General features: G+C 36.7%; 3 pseudogenes; 1 reads left to right on the forward strand and 2 right to left on the reverse strand.

The window, feature by feature from the left end:
- Window positions 1–1,570: 1,570 nt before the first annotated feature.
- Window positions 1,571–3,410, forward strand: LOC120157199 (annotated as a pseudogene).
- A 1,332-nt stretch (window positions 3,411–4,742) lies between these two features.
- On the reverse strand, window positions 4,743–7,225 carry LOC120157200 (annotated as a pseudogene).
- Window positions 7,226–10,685: 3,460 nt separating this feature from the next.
- LOC120157201 lies at window positions 10,686–11,836 on the reverse strand (annotated as a pseudogene).
- Between the last annotated feature and the right edge of the window lie 12,993 nt (window positions 11,837–24,829).

Here is a 24,829-nt window from a genome sequence, read left to right on the forward strand (position 1 = left end):
TCCACTTCACCTGTTAACCAACGGCCACTCGTGGGGACAAAATTGAGATGGAGGACTCTCCTATGGAATCTGAACCGCTAAAACCAACTACTGAAGAAATTGACATAAATTTAACAGGGTCTGATCCTCCTCCTATATTGCAGTAAAATAGCGGATTAAAATTCAGGCCTAGTTCCAGTAAAAATTAGGTAAACCGCCATGTAATGTTATGACAATAGAAGAAACTAGGGTGGAGAGGTTGGTTTGGTCGGATTTTTTGAATCATCTATTTTAATTTGGTTCATTTCGAGTCGGTTTTTGTTTTTTCATATTCATTGAGGGGTTTTGATATTTTTGACTTTATTTTTGAGAAAGTAACTTTGTTTTTTTTTTAAGTTTTTTTTACATTATTTAATAAAAGTTTCGAAGTTTTTTTTTCACAATTGGATATTTACCGGCATTAATCCATTCTAAGGTGGTGTATGTTTTTGCAGAGGTAAAAGGTCTGCAGTCTGCGGACCACATCTGCAGGCATCTGCAGCAGAAGAGGTGGACCAAAAGTCTGCAGTCTACAAGAAGAAGACTGTTTGTTTTTAACGTCTGCAGACTACTAAAATGAACTGAAATAATAAACTGATTTTTTAAACTTAAAAGAGTTTTGCAATACTGAGATTTAAATAATTTTATTTTACAATACTGAAATTTAAATAATTCATACAACTACAATAATAAATTATTTAAAATAAATCAATCTATATTTTAAAATAAATCAATCCATACTAATAAATTATTTAAAATAATCAATTCATACAACTACAATAATAAATCAATCTATATTTTAAAAAAATCAATCGATACTAATAAATTATTTAAAATAATCATCCATACAACTACAATAATAAATCAATCCATATTTTAAAATAATCAATCCATACAATAAATTATTTTAAAATAAATCAATCTATACTAAAAATTATTTAAAATAATCAATCCATATTTTAAAATCAATCCATACTAATAAATTATTAAAATAAATCAGTCCATATTTTAAAATAAATTAATTCATACTAATAAATTATTTAAAATAATTAATCCATACAACTACAATAATAAATCAATCCATATTTTAAATAATCAATCGATACTAATAATTATTTAAAATAATCAATCAATACAACTACAATAATAAATCAATCCATATTTTAAAATAATCAATCAATACAAATAAATTATTTAAAATAATCAATCCATAAACTACAATAATAAATCAATCCATATTTTTCAATAAATCAATCTATACAAATAATTATTTAAAATAAATCAATCTATATTTAAAATAAATCAATTCATACTAATAAATTATTTAAAATAAATCAATCCATATTTTAAAATAAATCAATCGATACTAATAAATTATTAAAATAACATCCATATTTTAAAATAAATCAATCCATACTAATAAATTATTTAAAATAAATTATTTTAAAACATGAGGGGCCATCACTTGATGATGTTATGAGAGTTTGGAGTATATAAAAGTAGTAGGTGACCATCGATCCCTTGGAAGTGCGAGCCAGATAATACCAACAAACAACAGTACCACGCAAAGCATTAGTTTAATATAAGGCATGAGCACTATGAACCATTCCCCATCTGATAAAACAATACAAATAAATCGATGAAGAGACATAAGTTTGCTCCTAGGAATCTAAGCTCTTCCCTTTATAAATATACATTTTCATTTCCTTCTGTTTCTCACAACAAAAGGGAGCAACAAAGAAACATCCATGGCTACCAAACATGATGAGAATGCTCCAACAACTGTTCGGGTTATTAAGACAGTTTCCGTATTCCCAAAATCCTTACATCCACAACAAATTATTCATCTGTCCAATTTGGACAGGCAGTGTCCTTTGCTGATGTACGTAGTTTTCTTTTACAAATCTTCTGGTGCTTTCCAGAACTTGTGTCTGGGTTCGATTTTCAATTGCTTGAAATCTGGGTTGGAAGAGACACTTTGCATTTGGTATCCAGCTGCAGGTAGGTTGAACTTGAATCCGAGTGATGGTAAGCTTAACCTTTGGTGCAACAATGGTGGTGCAGTTCTCGTCGAGGCAGTTACCGATGTTAAGATCATTGAACTTGGAGATCTTTCTCAGTACAATGAATTCTTCGAGCATCTGGTTTACAAGCCTGATTTTCATGGGAACTTCTCGGAGATGCCTTTAGTTGTTGCTCAGGTGAGAACATTTTTCTATAATAAACCCCGTCCTGATTCTTTTGAAGCACTTAGCATACCGAACAAAGTTATATTATATGATGTAGGTTACCAGGTTTGGTTGTGGAGGCTATTCAATAGGTATTGGTGCGAGCCATTCTTTGTTTGATGGACCAGCCACCTATGATTTTCTCCATGCATGGGCTTCTAGTTCTGCTATTTTGAAACAAAAGAGAGGAACCGAGCTTTTCAAACCCGTGCATGAGAGGGGGACATTGTTAGTAGACAATCGGAGGCTTATAAATTTACCTGAAAGTGGGAAATCAGTGACAAGGGCTGTAGCCATAGATCATCTATAATGGTTGATAAAACAGGCTATGACTGCTCAATCTTCTGGTCCTGATATGAAATTTGCAACTGGAACACTTCCTGGTGTGTGGAACTCAAATCTTGCTCTCAAGACATTCCACCTCAGTAGTGCAATGATTGAAAGCTTAAAAAGCAAGGTCTTCGGTGAGAGGAGAGGCAGCTTTTCGTGTTCATCCTTTGACCTGCTTGCAGCTCACTTATGGAAGGTAAGTAAATTATGTGATATAAATCATCATAATATTGCAATAACAAAAGCAATTTATGAAGATGATCATATTTTTTTTACTCTCAGGCAAGAACTAAGGCTTTAGGAGTGAGGAAGGGAGCAATGGTTTGCTTGCAATTTGCAGTGGACATAAGGAACAAGATGGTGCCCCAGCTGCCAAAAGGTTTCAGTGGCAACGCTTATGTTTTAGCCTCTGTTGCATTAACAGCTGAAGAACTGGAGGCAGGTAGCCGTGAAGCTATTGTTGAGAAGATAAAGGAAGCAAAGAATTCGATCAACAACGATTATGTGATAGCGTATAACCAGGCATTAGATGGGCCTCAGGGCAGTCTCCCTCAACTGAATGAGCTGACCATTATCTCTGATTGGACTCGGATGCCATTCCACAAGATTGATTTTATACATGGAGATGCAGCAGCCTATGTGTCTCCATTGCTTTCTCCAATCCCTCAAGTTGCATATTTCATGCAGAGTCCCATTGACTTGAGAGGAGTTGATGTGAGGATAGGATTACATCCTCAAACCATGGATGCTTTCTCCCACTTCTTCCTCCCACCAACACCAATAATTTTCTGTAGCTTTTTATTCCACTATACTTCTTCATTTTCATTGTCTTAAAAGGGGAAGTGCTTAAAGGGTGACAATTTACTTGTCTTTCAGCTTGAGTCCTGATTGAAGAATCTGACTTTAATCTTTAATTATAAACGCTGCTAATCCAAAGATGAAGTAAAGAGTGTGCTAATACAAGCACACATTATAAAATTTCCATAATTGGAGACATAAGCAAGTAATATTATTCATCGAAAGGAAAAAGCATTGGCAGAGCCAGAAAAACTGAGCTCTTAAGACGTTATTAGACAATAAAAAAAACTAGAAAAGTTGGGAGGAACAGATAAGAAAGAACCGAGAAAAGGCTGATAAAGACAGGACAAGGTAACATATAGATAGTTATCAGTAACTTGAGGCAAAATCCTTCTTCTGCTGTTAATGGTTGCATCCAAAATCGCCGTCTGCTGGTTTCCCTTTATCTTGGCCCTGCATAAAAACAAAGATAATAACCACCATCTTCATTTTATGCATAAATGGTCAAAATGCAAATAGTGTTATCGATGAACGATATTCGACGGCAAATAACAAGAGATTTACTTGAACAAGTAAAGATAGTAAACCACCAAGTTTATCAGGCTCGTCTAGTTTATTTCTAAAACCTAAATTACAAAAAGAGAGAATTTACCAGAAAACTATGCTACAAAATGATGGATGGAATAAATGAAACAGCCAATGGTATAGATATTAGAAAACATCCTTACATTAGAGGAGGGTTGCTTATGAATTTAGAGAAAAGATTAACTCAGTTTAAAATATATTTGACAAAAAAATTTATCCTTTCAACATGCATTCATATCCTTTAGTACCTATAGTGCACGCTAATTTGATGTCTGGAACTATAAAAATATAATTCCCAAATAAGCTAAAGAAGAAACTACTAGAAAAAATAGACATGATTTTACCCGCTTCATCATTGCACTTGCCAGATCTTTCAATGAGCCAATATGTCAGAAGTGTAACTTCCCTGTGGCATCGGTTGGACTATAAGATATTCTTCCTTTTCAATATCAGATGGTTCCATAATCAGTAATGTAACTTCCCTGTGGCCTAGATTGCACCTAAGATACCCTTCCTTTTCAATAAATTTAGGCTCCATTGCTAAGTTTTCACCTCTACTATATGGATGGATAGGGGATCAAGAAAATTTAATGGCTCAACAGAATCCAGACTAATGTTTCTGTTGAAATTGGGTTATTTTGGTCCAAGCATTGTCCCAACTGATCCATTTCACCATTATCAGGTATTAAAGAGTTTATTGCACAACATGTAACATTTGATTGGAAAGGGGAATCTTTCCTTGGGGCATTCCATTCGTGGGTGCACATCTGATTATGACTTGCACTACAGGTGATTGTGGATGTGTGGCCTTGTATATCTGCTTTTGAATCCTGTAATTGATTGGATGTAGGAGCTATGGAGGTAAAGTACTCCCACTTTGAATCCCGTTGCAGAAACACCGCCTCTCAAATTACTAGCATGCAAATAGGCCAGCTGAGAAATTAAGGGGTTGCTTGTAACACCAAGAAGTGGATTATCAGAACACATGGTATCTATTAAACTGCCAGAAACGGGGAAAACGGTTGTATTATCAACAGATGGCAGCTGTCCAATGCGGTTAGCACCTTTGTTTATTTTGTACTTCATCCAGTTCAAAGCACGACATTGGCCTCCCTGGAAGAATGTTAGCATTATGGTTATCAGGAATTAGATAGGTTCGGAACTTGCTCCGATTGTTACTGGTATTGCCCAAGTTTTGAACATGACTAAACGGAACCATTCCCAGAGAAGGAAGTCCAATACCTAGCCTGGCAGTGTTCAATCTTCTGGACACCCCATTTGGTGGAAAGATTTGAAGGCTTCACTGTGACGCTGATTGGATCTAGCCAACGTATGGAATTCTCAGCTCCATTCAGATGCCCCATCCGGAAAAATGTAGTTAACTTGCTGGATTGCACACAGTTGATTCTTTTCAGGAAAGCCTAAATTTCTGCAATCACAAAAATGATATAGTTAGCTTCCTGGTAAGTTTTGGATCATAGTAATTAAGGTAGTTAAGAAATAGTTCCTGGAGATGGCTGCCAACATTTTCTCTGGTTAGATGTTCAACACTCATCATTATAGGATCTTTTTAGGTACAGCCTCTGCCTTACAACCACAAAAAATGGTAAAAACTCAAAGCTTCATGCATAAGTATGTTCTTAATGCTTAAAAGTCTTAAAAGTCAAAGGAACAAGAACTGAATTCTCCCCGAAAGGTATCTTTAACCCAAGCATTGATCGCGATACATCAACAATAGATGTTAAGAGTAGATTTTGATAATGCAGGGATTCAACAGATTATGACATACATGTACCCAAAATTGAGAAAAGTTTTGAACATACTGTCAATGCCCAACTGATTAACTGCAGCAACAAATTTGTGATGCAACTCCGGTGACCAAACAAGATGAGGTTTCTTTTGGGTTGATGTATCCTTGTCATCATTCCCATTTTCATCACGCTCCTCATCCGCATCTTCATTCTCGTCCTTCCTCTTTTTGTTAAGCTTCCCAGTCCGATCAACATTTGCTGTCCCTGCAGCATCACCTCTGTCAATGTGAGGCTTGTCTATGCTGCCATAATTAGACTAGTCCTTTCTATCATGTTTATTTCTCCTGATGAAATGTTGCCATATATTTTGCAGCTCCTCAATTCGAACAGGTTTTAATAAATAATCACAAGCCCCATGATTAATCCCATTCATCTCAAGCTCGGTATCACCATTTGCAGAGAACACTGGAAGCATCATATCATATCAGTAGTTAAAGTACAAATCCAATTGTTCCTGCAACTTTAACATAAACTGAAGAACCAAAGTTCATCAGTCATCAGCACTGTAAAGGACTTCGAATTAGCTAAATTAATGGAAAGCAATCCAAAATCTCAGAAAATTTCCCCAATTTTTGCAAGGGGTAACCAATATGACGAAATGCGTTGATGAAATCCTTCAAACTCTTGTAACTATCATAACAAAAATGAATAAAGAATGTAGAAGAGGCCGAAAAGCAAAAAGCTAATAGGGTTATTACTAGCTTACTTATGACAGGCAGGTCCATCTCAAGCCCCACAAGCTCAAGTAACTTAAAACCATCCATGTCGGGCATATGGACATCACTGATAACCAAATCAAACTCGTTCTTGCTTTCTCTCAGCAACTTCAATGCTGTGATAGCATGACTTGTGGTGGTAACTACAAAATACAAAATTTTCACACTAAATGAACCATCTTTCTTTTAACATTTTCAATGATTTAAAGCTGATAAATAAAGTCGACTGAATAAATAGTTGAATAATAACAAAATAAAAGATTGAACTAGGATTCGTAGAGAAAAGATCCAGCATTGCAAATTATCCAAATGTAAGATTTATGAGAGATTAAATAACATGGGGTCACCCAATCAAGAACAAAATCTCATTTAAACAACGACAATATCTGCAAAATAGACTAGAACCAGGAAAACAATGTCTTTCTTTAGATTTTTCACAATGCAAACGCAACGACTTAAGTCCCAAAGTTCACAGGGACTTCACCTTAACGGAAACTAACCACGACAACATACAAAACAACTGCAAAAACTCGACAGATAAATCACAAAACCAAGAACCAATGTATGAACGCAAATAAATTTATAAAAAAAAGGAAGAACGAACCATTGTACTGATATCTACGAAGCGGGTCTGGAGCACTAAAAGGCAAGTTGGGCCGTCGTCATCGGCCAAAACACGGATGCCAATTGGAAACTTATCCATTGTGTCAATGATAACTCTCTCCAGTGTCATGTTCTTCGGTTTTGCAATATTAACGCAGAGAAAACCCCGAAACTAAAAACGACAGGAAGAACTGAAACACAGAATAATGGAGGAAGAAGTTCAGATTGTCATTAACGGGTTAATTTAGAAGGAGAGAGAATATTTAAGGAACATGATTAGCAAGTCCAGAATGTGGAAAAAGATTTTGTCTTTAATGTTTAAAAATAAAATGGTAAACTCTGTTTTAATATCAAAGCTAAGTATGGTAATTGAAAAATTAAAGCTCATTTTTTTATGGAAATTATTTAATTACTTTGAATGACCAATAAAGTATGGAATTGAGAGATTTTTTTTGAAACTTTCTTATTTTGTTCATAATTTATTCAATTATTTAAAATACTAAAATATATAATTATATACATGTGTGAGTGTGGCTATTCAATAAAACTAGTTGAGTTAGTGAATCTTATTTTATTATTTAAATTTTATTTAAAAAAATTTAAGTGATTCGTGTTTTTTGAATTTATCTCTTAAAATTTATATGTTTGATCAACATAGGACAAAATTATGGGACGGAGTGAGTAATAGAAAGGAGTCCGTACTACTTATGATTAGAGAATCACTTTGTTATACAATGAACAGTTTTAAATTATAGGATAAACTACATATTTAGTCATTAATTGTTTTTTAAAAATCATATTTGAAGTTATATCTTGATCACCCATCGTTAAAAATTAAAAATGATGTTGATGTGTCACACTGAAAAAATTAAAAAAATATACTGCATTAGTAATTTTGTATATATTTTAATGGCGAGTGACTAAAACAGAACCAAAACGTAATGTTAGGCATCATTTTTTAAAAAAAAAAATTAAATGATTAAAATAGAACTAAAGCTATAATTGAGGGGACTAAATATATAATTTACCCTAAATTATAGTTTTCGTCAACACTAGTCTCTTACATACTTTTAACACCTTATAGTAACATTTTTAAATCTGACGTGACCTATTAAAAGTTGAACAAATTTGTATTCTTATTTCAATATCATTCCCACAGACATGCATGTGTGAGAAAAGTGTATAAAGAGGAAGAAATTAAATTAAAATGAAGAAGAGGAAGAACAAGGATATTGATATGGTAAGGTATCATAAGTGATAACCGAATGTCAAATGATTGGAGCTAATTTTGAGTTGGTTCACCAGTCACCTGTGGTTAGGGGTGAGCAAAAGAACGTGAAACCCGGTTCTAGAACCGGAACCGATTAAAAATTGTCGGTTCTAATTTTGGGTAGCAAAATTAAGACCATGTTGACATCGGTATTGGTTCCCAAAATTTTGGAATCGGAACCGGTTGGGTATCCGGCTAAAAGCGATTCCAATACCGAGTACTCTGAAATCGGAATCACATAACATTATATTATCCAAAATATTAGAGTCCAAATAAACTGAGTACATACTAAAAAAATACTTTGAACGTAAAAAGTAATTGGTTTGGACTTTTTGCGACTCTATGCGTTTTGTGACATATACTTTTGAATTTGGATTAAACTTGTTGTAATTAATTTTTAACTTTGCGTTTTCGTAATATGTACTTTAAATTAGTGTTTTTATTACTATTTAAGTATAAAATGGTGGATAACATAGTTTATAAATTAACATTTCAATTAATGGACATATCATCTCACAATTAATAATATGTTAAATGAGAAAACTGTCAAAATAACAATGTACTTAAAACCGATATCGGTACCTACAGATTCCGATTCCGAATCCTAATTTTTAGTAACCGGTTGAACAGGTCCGGTTGCAGTTCCCATTTTTAGGAACCGGTGCAATAGGTTCCGATTCCGGTTCCGGTTCCCAAAACATAAACGTGTATTCGGTGTTGCTCACCCCTACCTGTGGTTAACAAAAGCCGATCCAAGTTTGCGAGAAAAGAGAGTGAAAAGGCTATTCTTCTCTCTTTAATGATTCAGTTTCCTACTTTAAGCAGCAAATGATATTTTTAATTTACAACAGAGTGGATGCCAGCTACCGCCTGACCCTTCACAATCTAAGCATGCTTTTTCTTTTAAATTCCCCAAAGAGCAAGCAGGCAAATCCAACCGCAACCCGCGGGCTAATACCGACACTTGCCACCAACAATTTTGTTCCAAATACATGGAATTCTACTGTTTTAATTTTGTTGGGTCATAATAAAAAACTCTTATCACGCTAGATGGACTTGAATTCGAAATCTGAACCAATCTCACCATCTTATTGCCGATGTTCAGCCAGTTGGCAACCGGAAGAAAATACTTTTTCAACAACAAGGCTATAGTTCCTACTAGAATATTATGATATTCCTAATCATTGTTTAGGTTAAATATTTTATCACCCGCAATTATTTCATATCAGATCATATATTCTTAGGGTTTTAGATTCTTATCTCTTTCAAGTATAGTTTATGTTTAATTTGTATAAGACAAAGTCTATGAACTCTTTATCTCAAGGTTGTAACAGTTGATGAGCTCCCTCAATAGTGTAAACATGAAGGAAATGTAATCATATCTAGAGATGTTTAAGTTAGGTTGTGCGGGGAAGAATTTAATGTCCTTTCAATAAACTTTTATTGAATATAAAAACGAAAAAGAAATAAAATTTGGAAGATTAGTTTTCATTTAAAAAGTTAATCTGATTCAATTTTTAAATATAATCAAAATTTAATGTGATTATGGATATAAAAATCAAAGAAAAAAATAGACTGTCCCTTCAAGCCAGAAAAAAATTTCAGGAATGACAAATCAACCACAAGAGAAGAACACTTGTAAACAATTAGCACCAAATCCTTGTGAATGAAACAAGTCGCATATAGCCTAACAAAGCTTTTATAAATTAAAAACCGTATGCGCCTAATTCCTAGTCTTTACCAATATCGTTCAAGTTCAACAGTGTCGTCTCCTTTAACAAAGTCTTGGTTCAATTAAAAACAACACTTTTATTAAAGTGAAAAATATGTGGTCGCAAATGCACGATACAGATAGGGTTTCCAGTTTCCACAAACAAAGACGGCAAAGACAAAAGGAAAACAGTCATTTTGTCAGACAGTCAATCCCTACACCATTTGGCCACTTCCAACCACCTTCGTGTGGCGTTCGATATAGTACGACATTGTTCTGTTCCTCAAAGTTCAAGATTATCGACCAAGGAAGAAACTTTCAGTTTCAGAGATCCAAGAAAGCAAATTTAAAACAAACGAGATCCACATCTCAGTTGCACCGTCTCCAATGTTGGAAACTTGGAAATTTCCATTTACAAGAACTACTCCAATCAAATCAGCAAAAAGAACAAAATGGTGCACACGAAATAGCATAATTAAGAAACAATTGCTTCTTCTCATTCAATCTGCATGACATCTTTGATTACAACTATCAAATTTGCTACTGAAAAAGTACAGAGAAACAATTATAATTATGGGAACAGTGGGGAAAGGATTATATCTATGTATAAATCTCTCTTTTCTTTGTAATTTCCTTCTCCTAATGTAACATTCTTCATGTACTATGTTCAAGAACAAAATGGTGTCAGTGAGAAACCGAATAGCGAGATTATCAACAAAGGATTAGAATTTAGAGGATTTGTAACCTTCACTTTTTCCAGGCATAGACAAGAAAAGAGAAGCCAGTAGGAGCACTTAACTCATTCTCCTCCACGCTTGCCCACTCCATTACGGAAGAGCTGACTCCTGAGGAAGATGAAGACATCGAAATCGACGAAGACGATGAGCTTATTGCAGTCCTCATCAAGCTTTTCCCCATCTTTTTCCACTCGGCTCCGTTAACGCCCAAATTACATGAACTCTGCTGCCACAAAACAACCCCATTCTTCTCGTTGAAAGGACCGACTACTTCAGTCCCATCCTGTTGATAATCTGCTCCAAGAATTTCAGAGCCTTCGTTCTCAAACTTGAACATAAAAACCGCATGCCCATTGTTCAAATCATTAACAAACAACCAGTTACACACGTCCCACGAGACTTGTATCGAGACGCCATCTACTTCGATACGCTCATTGCCTCTAAATTTCCACTTAAGTCGTTTCACCTGCAATACCCTTTTGTTATCAACGGTAAAACACAGCTTCCCATCCTCGTCCGCCTTAAAATCAATGGAGATTTCCCTACTTTTGCCTCCAAATCTGGCTTTTGTATTGTACACTTTGTTGCCAAGTACGTGTTCTCTTCTCATAACAAGAGCTTGGCTTTTCCCAGGCTTTTGAGCTCTACTTTTGGCATAAGCCTCTTTAGCAGAATCGCCAACAAGAAGAGTCATTTCTCCATCAACAAGAATAGCAATATAGAATCCAGAGTTGGGTTCAGGCCCGGATCCAAACTTGGCCCTGGAAAGGTCCCAGAAGACTTGAACATTAGGGACCGTGGCGCTGCTCAGTTTCTTATATCCCTGCTTCTTACAAAAATAAAGTGCTTGATATGCAGATGGAAATGGAGGGTGGAGAAGGAAATGGATGCAGGGAGAGAGAGCGGAGAAGAGGGAGAATAGTGAGAGGAAGGGTGGAGGTGGAGGTGGAGAGAGTGGCCGAGAAAGGTTCGTGACCAGGTGAGTGAAAAAAGGCCGAGATGTGGTAGTGACTCGTAGCAAGATTCGTTTTACCTGAGATTTGTGACGGAAGAGGCGGCGATATGAAGCTGTTATCGGCGGCGGCGCAGGGTCGGAAGCAAGAAGGGAACGAGGGGGAATGGTGGTGGGATTGAAGAGTCATCTTTTTTTGGCTTGGGATCGTGTGAACTGAGGTTTCAAGGGTTCACAAATGGAGCCTGTATATCGGCAGGGTCTTAAAAGGTTGGGGTTTGAGACTTGGAAAACTTCCCCCTGAGACAGACTTTCCTAAACAATGGCATGTATTGCAAGTATTAATTAACAAATAATACTGACTAATTACATATCAATGTTTTTCAAGTTTGCCAATATTAATTCAGATTCTATTGTTTTAAGCACGATCATCTGTTTTTGTTAAATACACTAGATACCCATTAATTTAATCATATTTGTTAATTGAAATAAATATGTAATTTATGATTCTAATGTTAGGTGGAAAAATTAGAAATATAAAATTGTGGGTTATAGTAATAAATAATGGTAATGCAGAAGTTATTCCAAAATTTATATCAGGTTGGTGAACTTGTACAATTGGACCGAATATAATTTAGGCTTTCAATTATGTAGATAATAAACCGATTTTCATTTAAGTTTGGAACATACATGTGTTGTTAACCAAGTATGATGCTGGAAATGGAAACCAAAATGACCCCAATAATGTATATCCCCGACTCTCGTAATTAGCATGAGTTAACTCATTTCAATAATTAAGAAATTTATATTTCATATTTGTTATTTATTGAAATCTCGAGTTTAGACACTATATATAAAAAATATTAATATTTATTGTCAAATGATTTAAAATATTTAAACAAATATTATCTTTGTATTCTTCACCCTTGATTTTTTTTTAAAAACACTTGGCAGTTATTGTTTAGAAAAGAAAACCACTTCGTTGCCAAGACGACGATGGCTTGACTCGAACTCGAAACCATGAATTGAGACTTGAAAAAAGTTTAAAAAACTCGAAATACAAAAATAAATTTAACTCGGTTAAACTCAAACTCGAACATTAATCTTAAATATATTTATACTGTATTTTTTAAAAATCAACACATTTAATGTTATTAATAATTTATTTTTAAAAAAAATTAATATATTATTTTTTTCGAGCACCTCGTGAGCTTTTCGAGTAGAGTATAAAGTAGTTCGTTTTGACTCGTTAAGAACTTAAGTCGAGTTCGAGCTCGAATCAAGTCTACTCAAGTCGATTATTTATCGAGTTTTGATCGAGTCGATCATGAGTAACTCGGGATCTGACTCATCTCATTAACAATCCTATTTGTCCATGTGGTTCATCCTATTTGTTTATTGGCTAAACTATGGAAACAATTACTTTTATTTTGTAATTGTTCATTCTTGGTGAATATATTTTTTAAATATTTTAATCACTTACGATGTTGGTTTATAATGTTTTAGTCACTAGAGCGTCAAATAATATTAGTTTTGTGATGTACCGTGTTAGTAAAATTGATTAATTTTTATTTACTTCGTGAAGTTTAGATATAATTCAACTCTTAAGTTTTAAATAAAATATTAATTTAACGCTTGAACTTTACATAAAATATCAATTTAATCTTTAAATTCGACCAAAATCTTCCACCACTCACCATCATCATTGGTCATTGTTCATCGTCGTTAACGATCGTTAGACACTAAAATTACTAGTCAATTTTGAAAAGGAATCTAGTTGAATTCAATGGTCGTCGGCAACACGGGTGATGGCAACCAATAGAGAACAATGATCATGGTTAATGATGGTTGGTGGAGAGAGACTTAAGTCAAATTCATGAATTAAATTGATATTTTATTTAAAAATTAGTCTCTTTTACTAATGTGCCACATCATCAAATTAACCCTAAAACATTATGAATCAAAAAACGTAATGGTCAAAAGTGCGTGGAGGCAAGATTTAGACTTGAAAATCTTTGGCTAAACTACAAGTTTAGTATCTAATCTATTACTTTAGTTCCATTTTAGTATTTAAATTTTATTTTTTTTCAAAATCATACCTAATGTTTAGTTTATGTTTCAATTTGGTACCTCATCTTTAAAAAATTAACAGAACTACTGATGTGACATTCTCTTCTTTTTTTTCCAATGATGATGTGGCATTATCTTATGTTAACGCACGGTGTGGACCTAGAGGGGGCGGTCGCCCCCTAAAATTTTTAAATTCTTATATATTTTATATATTTTCTATTAAAAATATGCTTTCGTCCCCCCTAAAATTTTATAAGTTCACCCATACTTAAAGTTTTATAAATTCGTCTCTCATAAGATGAAATCTTGCATCCGTCCCTGTTGACATGTCAACATAACTGTTAAGTTTTTAATGGCGAGGTACCGAAATGAAACATAAACTAAACGTTAGGTATAATTTTAAAAAGAAAATAAAGTTTAAGTATGAAAACGAAATAAAAATAATAATTTAAGTACTAAATACGAATTTACCCAAATCTTTTATATTAGAATGCGTCATAAAACTCAGGCTAACCCCCAAGGATGGATGTCCAAATTGACCCTTCAACCCACTGCTATTTTTTGTTAAACTTGAACAGTTCCAATGCACTTCTAGTTTTTCCACTGACTTTTCAAACCTATGGATGTTCTTCCACAATGAAACTAATTATAACAAAATAAGTTGTTTTTTTCCTCCTTCTTTCTCAATGCTGAAATAAACCCTAAATAAGAAATTTTGATGGGATTATTATACAGACTCGAGGAGAGAAGTTGTATAGGATGAGAAAGTGGAAATTTAATAATGTGCCCGAACTTAAAGCTAACTCTATGCCTAAATATTCTTCGAACTCTTCCTGCTGCATGCCAGCTACGACATATGCCTTTCCCTTTCTCGCTTATTTATCAAGTCACCTTAATTAATTGGGGTAACTAACCCAAGAATATGAAGTTGTTGATTGAGGGAGCCATTGACTATTGATGATGTGTGTATCCATTTTCTTATGGCTTTATATTATTCTTCGTTTCTGTCTTTAGCGAATCTAACAATTGGGTTGCCCTCAAATACTCCCGCTTTTTACTTGAAATATCGGTGCATGCAAGCTACACTGCGTGACCTCAATTATTACCTTTATTCCATTTTAGTCATTTCACTATTTTTTTCAAAATCGTACATAATGTTTCACTTTAGTTTCATTTTACTTACCCGTAATTAAAAAATTAATAGAATTGTTAATGTAATATTTTTATTTTTTTTAACGATGATGTGTTATAACCTTATAGTGACACTTTTTAACGACATATTACCAAAATGAAATCAAAACTAAATGTTATGTATGATTTTAAAAATGTAGTTGAGTGATAAAAATATAACAAATACGATAGTTAGGTACTAAATGTGTAGTTTACTCAAGAAAAAAAAGGGCCCGGGGGGTTGTTATTGCCATGTGAGCTCAAGTCTTTGTTTAGTGTCCGATAAGGCTGAACCCAACTTTAACATCCGGAAGTGGGTTTGAAACTACGAAGAGCATGATTCTTACTTAAAACTGGCAGCCCTGATTAGGATGGGCATGGGTCGAGTTGGGTGGAATTTTTGGTCAACCTGACCCGAGAACAATGGCTCATCTATCCGAAATCTGATCTGACCCGCTTGAAACAAGATTCCACCCGATCAGAATCAGATCTGACTCGGTTTATTTTTTATTTTAAAAAATATATTTAAAAAATAAAAACACAATAAATCAAATAAATTATAATAAAAAATCGAACTTTTTTACAAATAAACTGAAAAAAGTAAAGTAAAAGTGTAAAATTAATTAATAAAAACAGAAATAAACAAATTATAATAAAAGCAGCATGCAACACAAACAAAATATGCAATAAAAATTATTAAATAAATAAATAAAAAATTACATTAAGTACCCATGTCGGATCAGGTAAGATTTTTTTAATCATAAATCCGATCTGACCTAAACTCGAATAGTTTAATTTAAAACCTGACCCGACCCAAATTTTAAAAAAAATCCGACCTGATCGGATCGGGTCGAAACCCGTTGGGTACGAGTCTCATGCCCATCCCTAACCCTAATTCGTCATCGTGACTGATTCCATTAAGGACTGTACATTAGTCCATTTCGATATAACAGTGCACATTAGTCCATTATGATAAGGCAGTGGAGCTGCAGCCAAGTGGTTTCAGTCACGAACCTGACAAGCCTATGTCGCTTCTAAGTAACTCTTGCTTGGTCTGATAATGGGGTGGCAAATTATCAGAACCGATTTACTACCCCAAACAAACCATTCATCAGCGGCTCCAATGGCAGGCTCCTTACTTTAGGGATTTTACTTACCTTCAACTGCACTGTATTGCAGTCATTGATAACTGGTTGAAATGAACAGTGTTAAATGCCACAGGAAAAAGCAGTCACGATCGAAAATGTAATCTAATGAATCTCCAAAGCTTAACCGAAGACAGAAATTAAATTTATATAATTGGAGGGAATGAGACTTGAACCATATGCATGTTGGCATTCATATGATCATCTATGATCTATGTGAACAGAATGGAGAAAAGGGAGGAAGAACATGCCATGCCATGCACTGCCCCATGATGTCTCGAGGACCCCACATACAAAAAATCTGAGCTTTTGTTCGTTTAGCAATTTTAAAAGCATCTTTATGATCTAGAACTTATTGAAACTAATCTTGGCCTTTTCCAGGGTGTAGGCCAACAACCTGTTGGATTTTGCATGACAATCTCAGCACAAATAATGTTTTTTTTGGGTGATTTCTGGAAAGGGTTTTAAGGCCATATGATTTTTTTACTCCCAACATTTCCTCAGGAGATTCTATACATCATGATTGGTTTTTGACTGCTTTTCTTCGAAGGAAAATCTCACCCTCGACTCTTGTGTTCATCAGAAGGAGCCCAACTCCACTTATTAGACCAGACAAACTCTGCTATTAGATACCAATATGCTCAATTGGCAATTTGGCATCGACTCTCTGATTAGATACCTTACAAACAGCAGAGCATCCTGTTAAAACTTAACAAAACATTTTATTTTCTGACCATGAGCAGTATGAAAAATCATTGTAGATGGCCATTTTTGTAATCGGTGGAATTGCAAGATGTTTCTTGAGATAAAGAGACCAATGGTACAAAAGTTTCAAACTATTAATGATGGTAAACTCACTAACATGCCATGATTTTAATCACCTTTGCTGAATCAAAAGTAAAACAGTATGATGAGAATGAAAACAACTTTATTTGTTGTTTTAAAATGGTTGTGGGGAACAAAATCAATTTCCCAACAGGTGAACCATCATGAAGTTTCATTGATGGAGACTACACACCAAGAACCAAAAAGCAAACACTCATTTTTATACTTAAAATAAACCATCCATGCAAGTTAATCATGAAAATAGGTTAAATTATATTGCTCTTAGATCCTTTTACAAGGGATTTATTCTCTCTGAGTCAGGTAAAATGTTTTCTGGGAATCCTGCTTATACTTTAAGACGGTAAAAAAAAAAAAACTCGCGTGAAACAGAGAGAGTAAAAGGTTAATTAGGTCTGTATCTTTACATCTTCTTTGATTCCATATTTGACAAAAAGGGTTTTTCGCTAATCATGGTGTTTTAAACTTATATTCTACGTTGCTCTATCACTCTTGGAGTTGTTTAGTTTGCCCTGTTATATAATCTAGAAAATGAAAATATTGCTATTTTTAGCTTTAATTTTTTATGAACTTTGTTTACTGATTAGCCTATAAAAATCAGCAGAATAACTACCCAATCGCATCAAGTGTTCTTTGTCTTTTATCGTTAGCAGCGGCAATCCCCAACCAAAAGCCTGCTCTTGGTTGAAATGGAACCTAAATTACCACCCCTTTCAGACCTAACAATTGAAGAATGGTCAGTCATTTTTAATATTATGTTGGGTGTTAGGATTGGTTTGTTATTTTTTTAAGACATTTGGTCACATTTAGGGATGGGTACAAGATTTGAATATGATGAGTTTTGATTTGGTCTTATTAGGTTGGATTTTTAAAAAAACCTGGGCTCGAGTTAGTTGAGTTATTTTAGAAGTTATGTTCGGTTCGGGTAGGGTTTAGGTTTAGAGTGAAAAATATCATACCCGATCCGACCTAAAAAATATAATTTTATCTTATATATTTATGAATAATTACAATAATGTCCATTTATATATTATTATTTTTCAGTTAAATCCTTGTTTTTTATTAAATGAAAATAATATTTTTTTTATAAATATATTATTTCGGATTGATTTGGTTCGGGTTTGGATCGGTGAATGGTGTATATTTTTCAAGTAAGATTTGAGTCGATAAAAAATTCGACCCAACCTGACCCACACTCATCCTTAATAACATTCACGAAAATATTTATTTAACATTAATTTAATATTCGACAATCAATACTCTCCTTTTATTCTTTTTATTTTCAATCCAAATAAAAATAGTAAAATTATGGTCCTAGTTCTTAAACTTTTTAGGTTTCAAAGTTTAAACTCTAATGTTTATTTTGTGTTCAATTTAGTCCATTTTTTCATTAATATTTAAAATGTAAAAAATTAAAAGAAAAAGAGAATTTGGTAAATGAAGTTATAAATGAGCCAACAAATGAGATTTCAAACGAACTTATAAACGAATCAATAAATGAGCTTTCAAACGAGCTTATTTGTGAACATAACTGAATTCAACACACCTTTATTCGTATTCATTCATTTATTAAATGAATATAAAAAACATGTTCTCGTTTATTTAACTTAATAAACGAACGTTCTATATACAACTTATGAATAATTTATCAAACAGATTTACTGAAGGCTCCGTTCGTTTACACCCAAAATCATTTTACCATACATAACCCACCATAAAGGAGTTTCATCATATTGTCACAGACCAAAGCCCACCACCGAGGTTAGCCCATGAGAAGTAGCCCAAATGGGGGCTTAGACCTTCTAGAAGCCACAAAGACTTTGGTGGTATTTAAATTTGTATAGATAATGCCCACTTGTTTTTGGTAGATAGGATTTAATCTCGACCGTCGATGTAATTAGATCTTAGCCGTTCATTGAGGGGAGCTTTAGCTATAAATAGAGGCCTCCCCTCCTCATTTGTACTCACTCCTTCACTTTGAGAAATCATAAGAGCATTCTTCTCTCAAAGCTTTATTATCTTCCTTTTTGTGCTAGTTCTCTTGTCTAGCTTCCGTCGAGGTTCTAAGCATCCTTGCTTGGGATATTTTCAGGCTTACTTAGCCGCAATCACTAAGAAGGAGACTAAGGCCGCAAGTTCCGAGGTGTCGAAGTTCCAAGGGCGTGACAAGTGGTATAAGAGCTAGTTTTATGAGAAATGGCATAATAAAACCAAGATGAGGTCCCGACAAGCGAAGTGACTCGTGTTACCGTACCAAAGAAGCGAGGGAACTCAAAGGATATGGTGGCCTCGTTCGAGCAAAGGGTCGGCAGGTTGGAAGACTGATATAATAAAGTCCAAGAGACTAAAGACTCCATTGAATCTCGCTTAGAGAAAGTGGAGTCCGTGAAGGATGTACTCCGCGAAGAAACCCAAGCACTCATCAGCGAGTTGACGGAGAACGTAGACGAGCGTACCAAAGGCCTAAAGTGCATGTACTTGGTCATGAGGGCCGAAATAATGCAGGAGGTAAAGGAGCTCAAGAGCGAGCTACTTGTCTACAAGGTTGCCGTGTTGAATGGAGTGATTGGGGAGGCGCAAATACCAAGAACCAGGATCGACGTCCCTAAGTCGAAGGAGTACAAGGGGAGTCGAAATGCCCAAGATGTGGAGAATTTCATTTGGGGCATGGAGCAATTCTTTTGGGGTATGGGTATCGGGGATGATACCACCAAGGTAAATGTTACTTCCAATTATCTAACTGACGTTGCTATGTTATGGTGGCGATGTAGGTGTTCCGAGAGAACAAATCCAATCGGGACATAAGAGGAGTTTGTGGAAGAACTTAAAGAGAATTTTTATCCGAAGAATGTTGTGCTCGAGGCTCGAGAAAAACTAAAGCAATTGAGGCACGATCGTTCCATCTTGGAGTATGTCAAAAAACTTCACTGAGATCAAGATGCAAATCCCGGACTTGGGCGAGTTAGAATGGTACTTTGCATTCATGGATGGACTACAACGTTGGGCCAACATGGAGATCCAGAGGAGGGGAGTGACTGAACTCTCCAAGGCATTGGATGCAGCCGAGGCCATTGCCCCGTTTGAAGTAAAGAACACCGACACTCTCCAATCCAAGCCAAAACCCAAAGGTAATAGTGGGGGAGAGAAAGCCAAAGGAAGCTTTCACAAGCCAACTGGAAATCATGGGAAGCCGAATGATCGACCCAAAAAGCTATTCAATCCTTGGGAGAAAAGGGGTGAACTATCATGCTTCAGTTGTGGAGGAAATCACATAAAAATAGATTGTCCTTAACTTGTGTGAAAGTTGCTGCCATCAAGGAGAATGATGGGGTGGAGAGTGAGACTCTCAAGCTTGGCTCTATCCTTAGCACCATGAAGGTCAAGAATGGCCGCAAGAAGAAGGGATTGATGTACGTAGACATCACTATGGCTGGCCAAAAGATGAGTGCACAAGTGGACACTGGTGCCTCAGAATTGTTCATGTCCGAACAAATTGCTAAGAGACTTGGCCTTCATGTGGAGAAGGCAACTGGTTCCATCAAAACCGTGAATGCCGAAGAAGTTCCAATTGCGGGGGTCGCAAAGGGAATCGAGCTAACCGTTGGAGGTTGGTCCGGAAATGAAGCCATCAAGGTAATCTATCCGATGACTTCGACTTTGTTCTTGGGTTAAGTTTCTTGGACCGAATAAATGCTTTCCCAGTGCCTTTTACTGATTGCTTGTGCATCCTGGACCCAAAACAACAATACATTGTTCCAGTGAGCCGATGGCCCGGAATCGATGCCAGAATGTTATCCGCAATCCAAATCTCAAAGGGGGTGCGCAAGGAGGAACCCACCTTTGTGGCTTCATTGGTGGGAACTGAACCTACAATGACCGATGAAGTCCCAAGTGAAGTGGGACAAGTATTGGCAGAGTTTAGGGATGTGATGACAAATGAGTTACCACAACATTTGCCACCGAAGAGAGAGATGGACCACAAGATAGAGCTTGTGCCAAATGCGGAGCCACCCGCCAAGACACTATACCGAATAGCCCCACTGGAGTTAGAGGAGCTTCACAGACAATTGAAAGAGCTCCTAGATGCTAGATACATTCGACCGTCAAAGGCACCCTTTGGGGCACCGGTGCTATTCCAAAAGAAACATGACGGCTCCCTAAGAATGTGCATCGACTATCAAGCTTTGAATAAGCTCACTGTGAAGAACAAGTACCCGATCCCGTTAATTGTTGACTTGTTCGATCAACTTGGTGGTGCAAGGTGGTTCACCAAGTTAGATTTACGGTTTGGATACTATCAAGTTCGGATAGCGGAAGGCGATGAACCGAAGACTGATTGCGTGACACGTTACGGTTCATATGAGTTCCTTGTTATGCCCTTCGGCCTCACTAATGCCCCTGCAACCTTTTGTACGCTAATGAATAAGGTACTATAACCCTTTCTTGATCGTTTTGTTATAGTTTACCTTGATGACATTGTTGTGTATAGTAAGACCTTGGAAAAACACGTTGAACACTTGAGAAGGGTGTTCCAAGTCTTACGAGAGAACGAGCTTTATGTCAAGGAGGAAAAATGCTCGTTTGCGCAAAAGGAAGTGTCGTTCCTAGGCCATATTATTGGAGGCAAGCTCTAGATGGACAAAGACAAGATCCGGTCGATTGATGAGTGGAAGCCACCCTCCAAGGTAACTGAATTGAGAGCATTCTTGGGATTAGCCAACTAATAACGACGATTCGTGAAGGGTTATTCCAAGATTGCCACGCATTTGACCGAGCTACTAAAAAAGGATAAGGTGTGGGAATGGAGCACGAAATGCCATGACGTTTTTTAAAAGCTCAAGGAGGCCATGGTGAATGAGCCCGTGTTGGTGCTACCAGACTACACCAAGCCTTTTGTAGTTTTCACCGATGCGTCCAATGTTGCCATTAGTGGAGTCCTTATGCAAGAGGGACATCTGGTTGCTTACGAGAGTCGGAAGCTCAATGAGACCGAGAGGAGGTACTCGGTTCATAAGAAGGATATGACAACAGTTGTACACTGCTTGCGGACATGGCGATACTACTTGCTTGGGTCCAAGTTCGTGGTGTTCACGGACAATGTTGCCAACAATTATTTCCTCACCCACAAGAAGTTGTCTCCCAAACAGGCTCGTTGGCAAGAGTTTCTTGCGGAGTTCGACTTTTCCATGGAATACAAGCCAGTGAAGGTGAACTATGTTGCAGATGGATTAAGCCGAAGGTACACCATCGAGACTGTTGAAGAGACCTTGCTCGAAAGAATCAAAGAAGGGTTACCCCATATCCTACAACCGAACGAATTAATGAAGGAGCTAAGGAGGGGTGAACCAGAGAGTTTTGGCTCGAGGGGGAACTACTGTACTATCGAGGAAATCGACTCTTTGTACCTCGATATGTGAAGTTACGCAAGGAGCTCATGAAGGAATGCCATGAATCCAAGTGGGCGGGACATCCTGGAGTTGATCGAACTTTGGCATTACTCTCGGAGCAATACTATTGGTCGCACATGGTTGAAGATGTGCTGGCCTATGTGAAGAATTGTCTTGTGTGCCAGCAAGAAAAGATCGAGGCAAAGAAACCGGCGGGATTGCTACAACCTTTGCCCATTCCTGAGCGCCCATGGGAGAGTATTTCCATGGATTTTATCATTGGTTTGCCCAAAACTGATGGACTTTCAAGTATAATGGTTGTGGTTGACAGGTTTTCAAAGTATGCGACGTTCATACCCGCGTCTAAGGTGTGTCCAGCTATAGAGGCCGCTCGACTTTTCCTCAAGCACGTGGTAAAGTATTAGGGAATGCCGAAAACCATCATTATTGACCGGGTCACGCGGCTCACAGGGAGGTTCTAGACGGAGTTGTTCAAACTGATGGGATCGAGCTTGAACTTTTCCACCGCAGTTCATCCACAAACTGATGTGCAAACTGAGCGAGTGAATGCTCTATTAGAGATCTATCTGAGGCACTACGTGAGAGCCAACCAACGAGACTGGCCAAAGCTGTTGGATGTGGCCCAATTTTCCTACAACTTGCAACGGAGCGAGGCGACAAACCAAAGTCCGTTCGAGATCGTGACCAGGAAACAACCGTTGACACCCAACACGGTTGTTACCAAGTATGAAGGGCCCAATCCATCAGCACACAACATTGCCAATGAGTGGCACGAGCAACACGTCTTAGCCCGAGCTTGTTTGTACAAGGCGGGAAAGCGGACCAAGAAGTGGGCTGACCGAAAGCGGAGGGACGTGAACTTTGAAGTTGGCGACCTTGTCCTTGCAAAGTTGGCCAATGTTTTACGCCATGCGGATGTGCACAAGGGGTTTGTGCGAAGATATGAGGGTTCATTCCGAGTCGTGAAGCGGGTAGGCACCATGGCCTACAAATTGGAATTGCCTCCAACCATTCGAGCGTATCCCGTTATCCATATAAGCCTACTCAAGCCGTACCATCAGGATGCTGAGGATCCGGATCGAGTCAAGTCTCACCGAGCGCCAGTTGGAGTAGCGGTCTCCTATGACAAGGAGATCCAAGATATACAGGCGGAGAGAGTTATACGAAGGCCAGGACACCGCCCGAGGCATGAGTACTTTGTCCTATGGAAGGGATAACCCGAGTGCGAAGGGAGTTGGGAACATGCCGAGGGACTTTGGCAATTCAAAAACAGAATAAACCAATTTCATGCCAAACGAGTGACGAGGGCGTCACCGAAACCAGTGGGGGAGAATGTCATGGACCAAAGCCCACCACCTAGGTTAGCCCATGAGAAGTAGCCCAAATGGGGGCTTAGACCTTCTAGAAGCCACAAAGACTTTGGTGACATTTAAATTTGTATAGATAATGCCCACTTGTTTTTGATAGGTAGGATTTAATCTCAACCATCGATGTAATTAGATCTTAGCCGTTCATTGAGGGGAGCTTTAGCTATAAATAGAGGTCTCCCCTCCTCATTTGTACTCACTCCTCCACTTTGAGAAATCATAAGAGCATTCTTCTCTCAAAGCTTTCTTATCTTCCTTTTTGTGCTAGTTCTCTTGTCTAGCTTCCAGGGATATTTTCAGGCTTACTTAGCCGTAATCACTAAGAAGGCGACTAAGGTCGCACGTTCCGAGGTGTCGAAGTTCCAAGGGCGTGACAATATGCTTTACTCAAGCATCTTAAAAACTACGAAGTGGCTTGAATTCAGCTTTATCGTCCAAAACTTCATTAATATGATTGTTTCTCATAAGTTTTCAGGGTCATCTTCTTTTTATGATCATTGATTAATTTCCTGAAGAAGTGTCATACAAATTCAAACTCTTGGTGAATAAATGATGTTTCTAATTCCTCACCAACGGTAAAACACTGTTGCCGATAACAAATATGTTTCTATCATTATACAAAAACTGGTGAATTGCAAAACTTGTTTAAGAATGAAGAAATGATCCGCATATCACGCCAAACCATATGATAGCGACGAATAATTTGTAGGGTACGTTTTTTGTTTATTGCCATGGGCGTGTAGCTCGACAATTCGGTGTGGAAACCTTGAAACTTTGATTCTACTGTTGCTTTGAAAAGTACAAGCATGACTTTGCCTTATCTGGGAAGATAACTAAGCTAAGTCCGTTTGGAAGGTAATTTATTATACAACTGTCAGGAACATTGCAAAGCATAATAATAGAAAATGGGAACTACTGCATTTTCATCCTCCGAATCCATGATCCAAAAGTAAGAGACGGAGGAGATGATAATATCATATAATAACATATATCATACTGTACACCATAAAATGGTAGACACTAGGACCTAAAGGGACGGTCTACCACACTTGGAAAATAGTATATGG

This window comes from Hibiscus syriacus, unplaced genomic scaffold (assembly GCF_006381635.1).
Source record: "Hibiscus syriacus cultivar Baekdansim isolate YM2019G1 unplaced genomic scaffold, ASM638163v2 tig00111238_pilon, whole genome shotgun sequence".
Taxonomy (NCBI): Eukaryota; Viridiplantae; Streptophyta; class Magnoliopsida; order Malvales; family Malvaceae; genus Hibiscus; species Hibiscus syriacus.